A 6,340-nucleotide genomic window follows, 5' to 3' on the forward strand; every position below is an offset into this window, starting at 1 on the left:
TAACACAGATACGGACATCCTGGGGCCATATCATAGATAGAGGTGATGATGTTGATGATGATGGTGATGACTGTTAATACGATTTCCATTAGGCTAAAACCAATGTCACCATGGATTGTGTTTGGTTGCACATAAAATAAAACTTGAGGAATATTGGCTTAAACCACGAAGGTTTTTTCTTTTCATATAATACATCTAGAGTTGGGCAATCTAAAGCAGGTGCAGGCCTGCAGTGATGCAATCAGGGACCCAAAGCCTATCTTCCTGCTCTGTTATCATTCATTTGTGCCCCTTGTCCTCATGCTTTTAAGATGGCTGCAGCACCTCCAGGCATACAATGGGGAAGCACGGGGGGCAAAAGGCTTTCACAAAATAAGTTTTTGCCTTTTTACTCAGGAAGGAAAGCCCTCTCCAGGGAATTAAATGTATGTTAAATTGACTTTGTCATCTCCTAGCTGCAAGGAAGTAGGGGAATGGGTAGTGACAGGTGACTAAGAGTGCTTACTATTCCTGCTATTTACCAGTCACTTTGTCATATACTTTACATTCTTACCATCTCTAACATTACTCAGTAACCATTTTCTACATAATGAAACTGAGAATCAAAGACTTTTAGTAACTTGCCCAAGAAAATGGCAGATCCATGATTTGAATCCAGGTCAACTTGATTAATAGCAATAATAATAATAATAGTTAACATTGGTCAAATGCTTACTATGCTTTGGATATTCCTCTAGATGTTTTACATGCATCGACTCACTTCCTCCTCATAGAAACCTTCTGAGGAAGGTATTTTTATTATCTTTGTTATCAGATGAGGAAACCAAGGCTCAGAGAACTTAAGTAACTTGCTTAGAGTCACTCAGGTTGTAAGAAGTGAAGCTCGTGTTTAACCCAATTCTGTATGAATCCTGAGCTCTTGAGCACCCACTATGCAGCTTCTGAAAAATCAAATTGCTCAAACTGTGAACACTGCCACCATCTTACTTGGGTAGTAGAGGCACCAAGCAAACAAGGCAATGGTTAAATACCAATAAGGCAGCTAATCAATACTTCAACTTAGAAGGATTAAACAGAGGAGGAGTCTGAAAATGGAAACTGAAGATTCCAGAAATAGCAAGAAAATGGGTAAAGTCCAAGATGGTGTTTAAGCATATGCCAGAATATGCACTTAATATTTTTCCCTGATACAAAGGCCTTCTTTCTCTACATCAGTGTGTACTCTTGATGAAGTCACAAGGAAATATCTACCACAGAAGATGACCATTGCTCATTGCCTTCCCAATAACCATTCTCTATTCTTTACTAATGGAACTCCCATTTTACTAAGGGCAACAGTAGCCTCAGTTAAAATGTCTCACTTCCATAGACTTCCTTGCCTCTATGGGCTGGCCATATGACACAAGACTGGCCAATGATATGTATGTAAGCACAGTCTTTCGGTTAGGGCTTCCAGAAAAGTTATTGTTTGTTGCTGAAAAGATACAAGCTTGTGCTTGCTTTGGCAATACATATACTAAAATTGGAACAATACCGATATTAGCATGGCCCTTGTGCAAGGATGACATGCAGGTTTTTGAAGTGTTCTGTATTTTGCACAATTCCCAGAAGTTTTGATACTTCACTGGTTAATACCAAGGGAACAATGAGTCAAAGCACAGCATGTGGCATCAAATTTGGTCATTTTCCCCACCAAAAGGAAAGAGAGGAAGAGAGAGAGAGAGAGAGAGAGAGAGAGAGAGATGAGCTCTACTGGCTTATGCATTTTCCCTTTATTCATTCTTCTTCTTCCTGCCTGGAATGCAGTTGTGATGTCCAGTGGGGCAGCAGCCATCTGATGAGCATGAAGATTATAGTCTCTCTCTAAGAATGGCACAGTAGAAAGATAACCAACTGCTTAACTGCCAAGTCCCTGATAGCACTGTGGAGCCTCCATACCTTCCTAAGCTTGCCTATCTCTGGATTTGTGATGATTTACGAAAAATAAACCTCTATTTAATTAAGCGGCAGTAGTTTCATTGTTGTTGTTGTTGCTACATGAAGCTGAAGACAATACCAACTGATAGAGGTGTGCATGCTATTCTCCCCTTCAATCAGCTTTATTCTTGTTTACTACCAAAGTCATCTCCAGCATAAGACATATCATTGTCATTGACTTAGCTTCAACCGTATGGGGGACCAGGTGTGATGTCAATTAGTTTGGAAGGAGTAGGCTTATGGCTCTGGTACCTTGCACTAAAGAAAGCCTCAAGGCAAGGATATACAATGGAGAAAAGACAGTCTCTTCAATAAGTGGTGCTGGGAAAACTGGACAGCTACATTTAAAAGAATGAAATTAGAACACTCCCTAACACCATACACAAAAATAAACTCAAAATGGATTCGAGACCTAAATGTAAGACTGGACACTATAAAACTCTTAGAGGAAAACATAGGAAGAACACTCCTTGACATAAATCACAGCAAGATCTTTTCTGATCCACCTCCTAGAGTAATGGAAATAAAAACAAAAATAAACAGATGGGACCTAATGAAACTTAAAAGCTTTTGCAAAGCAAAGGAAACTACAAACAAGATGAAAAGACAACCCTCAGAATGGGAGAAAATATTTGCAAACGAGTCAACGGACAAAGGATTAATCTCCAAAATACATAAACAGCTCATGCAGCTCAATATTAAAAAAACAAACAACCCAATCCAAAAATGGGCAGAAGACCTAAATAGACATTTCTCCAAAGAAGATATACAGATGGCCAAGAAGCACATGAAAAGCTGCTCAACATCGTTAATTATTAGAGAAATGCAAATCAAAACTACAATGAGGTATCACCTCACACCAGTTAGAATGGGCATCATCAGAAAATCTACAAACAACAAATGCTGGAGAGGGTGTGGAGAAAAGGGAACCTTCTTGCACTGTTGGTGGGAATGTAAATTGATAGAGCCACTATGGAGAACAGTATGGAGGTTCCTTAAAAAACTAAAAACAGAATTACTATATCACCCAGCAATCCCACTACTGGGCATATACCCAGAGAAAACCATAATTCAAAAAGACACATGCACCCCAATGTTCATTGCAGCACTGTTTACAATAGCCAGGTCATGGTAGCAACCTAAATGCCCACTGACAGATGAATGGATAAAGAAGATGTGGTACATATATGCAATGGAATATTACTCAGCCATAAAAAGGAACAAAATTAGGTCATTTGTAGAGACGTGGATGGATCTAGAGACTGTCATACAGAGTGAAGTAAGTCAGAAAGAGAAAAACAAATATCGTATATTAACGCATATATGTGGAACCTAGAAAAATGGTACAGATGAACCGGTTTGCAGGGCAGAAATAAAGACACAGATGTAGAGAACAAACGTATAGACACCAATGGGGGAACGTGGCAGGTGGAGGTGGTGGTGGGATGAATTGGGAGATTGGGATTGACATATATGCACTAATATGTATAAAATGGATAACTAATAAGAACCTGCTGCATAAAAAAATAAATAAAATAAAATTCAAAAATTCAAAAAAAGAAAGAAGGCCTCAGGGTAGTAAGGTGACATTGTACAGAGTATAGGCTTTAGCAAATCTAACCTTCGTGACAATTTTTACTCCTCCACCCTGAGCCTCAGCTTCCTCATCTCTAAAATGAAGACCATACAAATTCATCTTAAACATTTACTGAGAGTTGTGTGAGATGTGTAATTCAAGTGGTACATATGTGTGTATTTTTCATTATTATTAAGTCCCCTCTCTTACCAATGCAAATGGAACAAATCATCTCACCCTCTACTACTCCTTTCTCAATCCATCCCTCCGTCTTCTCGTTATAATAAGAATGGTTTTTGGAAAAGGATCTGCCCCTAGGGTTTGGTCTTGGTTTTCATTTTAGGTAGACTTTTTGAGGTTAAAAAAAAGTTGGTGGGGAAGGGAGTGGGGAGAAGAAAAAGTCTGTAGAGTATAACCCCAGGCATGGATGACTGCTTTCAGGGAGAAGAGAACCCACAAGAAGAGAGCAAACATCTCCCCCTTCCTCAGAACTTGCATTTTTCCCAAGTAAAATGGAGACTTGAGTTTGTGACGATATCTTTAGGCTCATAAAGTATAACTGCATTTTTAATTAGGGTTTTCCTTGAGAGCTAAGTCTTCTGAAATATGCTTTTGGTATCAAGTCATGATCATCCATACTATATATTTGTAATATGCACATATATACACCACATACATATTTATATATAATATTAGAGTCTGTTACCATGACAACTATTACAGTACTAACAAATTAAGCATTGCGACTCTGCTGTAATAAGAAAAAAAGAAATTCAAATGAAACACCAAGCATTTGTTTAAGCACAAATAGCTTTAGTAATTAAATACACAGAGAAAATTTTAAAAAAACACAAATTAATATTTAGAAGCCTTTTCTAGTGTGAAAATCAGCTTTGATGTTGTTTTCCCTTTTCCATTGCATTGCATTATACATGTTTATAAATTAAGTTTGGCATTGGGTTAACGAGAATAGATCTGCTGTGTTGGAGCCCTTACACACCCAAAAGCTCAGTTCCCATTCTAAATAGTTACACTTTACATAGTTGGTGAGAAAGATTTTATGGCTCTTTGTATTCATCAGAAAGAGGACTTTTTAAAAAGAAAGCTTAAATGTGAAGTTGGTCTTACATCCTCTGTTTCACTCAGACAACATGTAGAACTACCCCTGGGGTTTTGAATATATTAACATCCTTTCACAATTAACCCTAATGGGACAACAGTAGCATTTTTCCAAGTAGATTTATTCAAAGCTGGAAAATACATAGTGTTTAAATAGATCTCATTATATCAGCTACAGCAAATCTCTCCTCTTTACATACAGAGGATTGTACCTCTTTTCACTGTCATGCAACATTAAAATAGGAAGGCATACACAAGGATGACATGGATTTGACAAAAAATTAATGATTTGTACATCACTTTAATGCTTCAAATCTGCAATTCATGTATGCTAATTAGTTCATAATGGGCTGTTGAAGAACAGAACTGTCATCCCGCTTCTTCACAGGTTTCTGGAAGCTCCGATTCAGTACAGACTTGCCCGGTTGGCTGCTGGATTCTGGGCTGTAACATGGCAGATCTATGAGAACATCCCCCTCCCCCCAACACAATTGTTCCTGGATGTGGTGCTTTAATCTCTCAGAGCTACGGTGGCATGTCTCAAATAAGTGATTCCTGGGTGCCGCAGTACATACCAGAAGCAAGAGCATAGCATCGCTATATCTAAATGATTGATTTCTGGATTTTAGGTTGTCAGGCTATATACATACCTCAGAGGGCAGCTGTCAGCTTCCTAAATGTATGAAGTTGTATTATGCGGCACATTTTGAAAATGTATGTACAACTTTTTTTTTTAAATTTATTTACAGATAAAAAGGGCTGCAAAACTTGGAGAGAGAAAACAAAGGGGGCTAAAAAGATCAGATATCTTTTTTTTCTGTGAAATCATGTCTGTCTTCTCCAATGCAAGAAAAACAGCTACCCATCCCATTTTCCTTTAGTCTTTGTGCTGCTGGGGCGGAGACAAAGGCTGTCACAACATCACGAGAGGGTGAGCTGAACCGCTTCACAGACCAAATGGAAACACAAGGGCTTGCTGGGAGCTACGAGATTTGAAGACACGTTGCTCTGTTTTTACTGGCGAGAAAGCCGATTTTCCCTGATCTCATGATAGAGGCTTGACCCAATGTGTTTCTCACATCACATCTGCTGATCTGTGAACCCAGCTACTGCGCATGACTGAAGAGAAGTTTACACAAAGGAAACAAGCATCAAATTTGTCTTCAGGTTTGAAATATCAGTCAGGTTCCTGCTTGCTGAAATTTTATCTTGAAGACTCTAAAATGAGGATGTATTTAATTTAAAATATTTTTTTCACTGGGAAGTATGACTCAGAGATGATAACGGAAGACCTGAACTAGGCCAGGAAAAAAGATGCTCCAAATGTAGTTGAGCTATTAAGATATTTTAGATAATGAAGAATAGACAGTTAATAAACGTGCAAAATAATGATATACTGAAAGGGAGTTTAAAAGTGATCAAATTAATAAGAAATATTTTGTTTAGAGCTTTAGTTAAGGCCTGTATGTAACCAGGGAGGAGAAAATATTTACTAATCAGATTGATGTTTAATAAATGTTGAATGCATGAAGGATGCTCTTCAAATAATGTTGTGACTTAGGAAAGATATAAAATGATATTTCAACCTAGAGGCTAAACATGGTTCTCCAATCAGCAACAGGAAACCTCACATTGACCGGAATGACTGTATTTTATCTACATTGGATA

This window comes from Balaenoptera physalus (assembly GCF_965194825.1).
Source record: "Balaenoptera physalus genome assembly, chromosome: 6".
NCBI classification, from domain to species: Eukaryota; Metazoa; Chordata; class Mammalia; order Artiodactyla; family Balaenopteridae; genus Balaenoptera; species Balaenoptera physalus.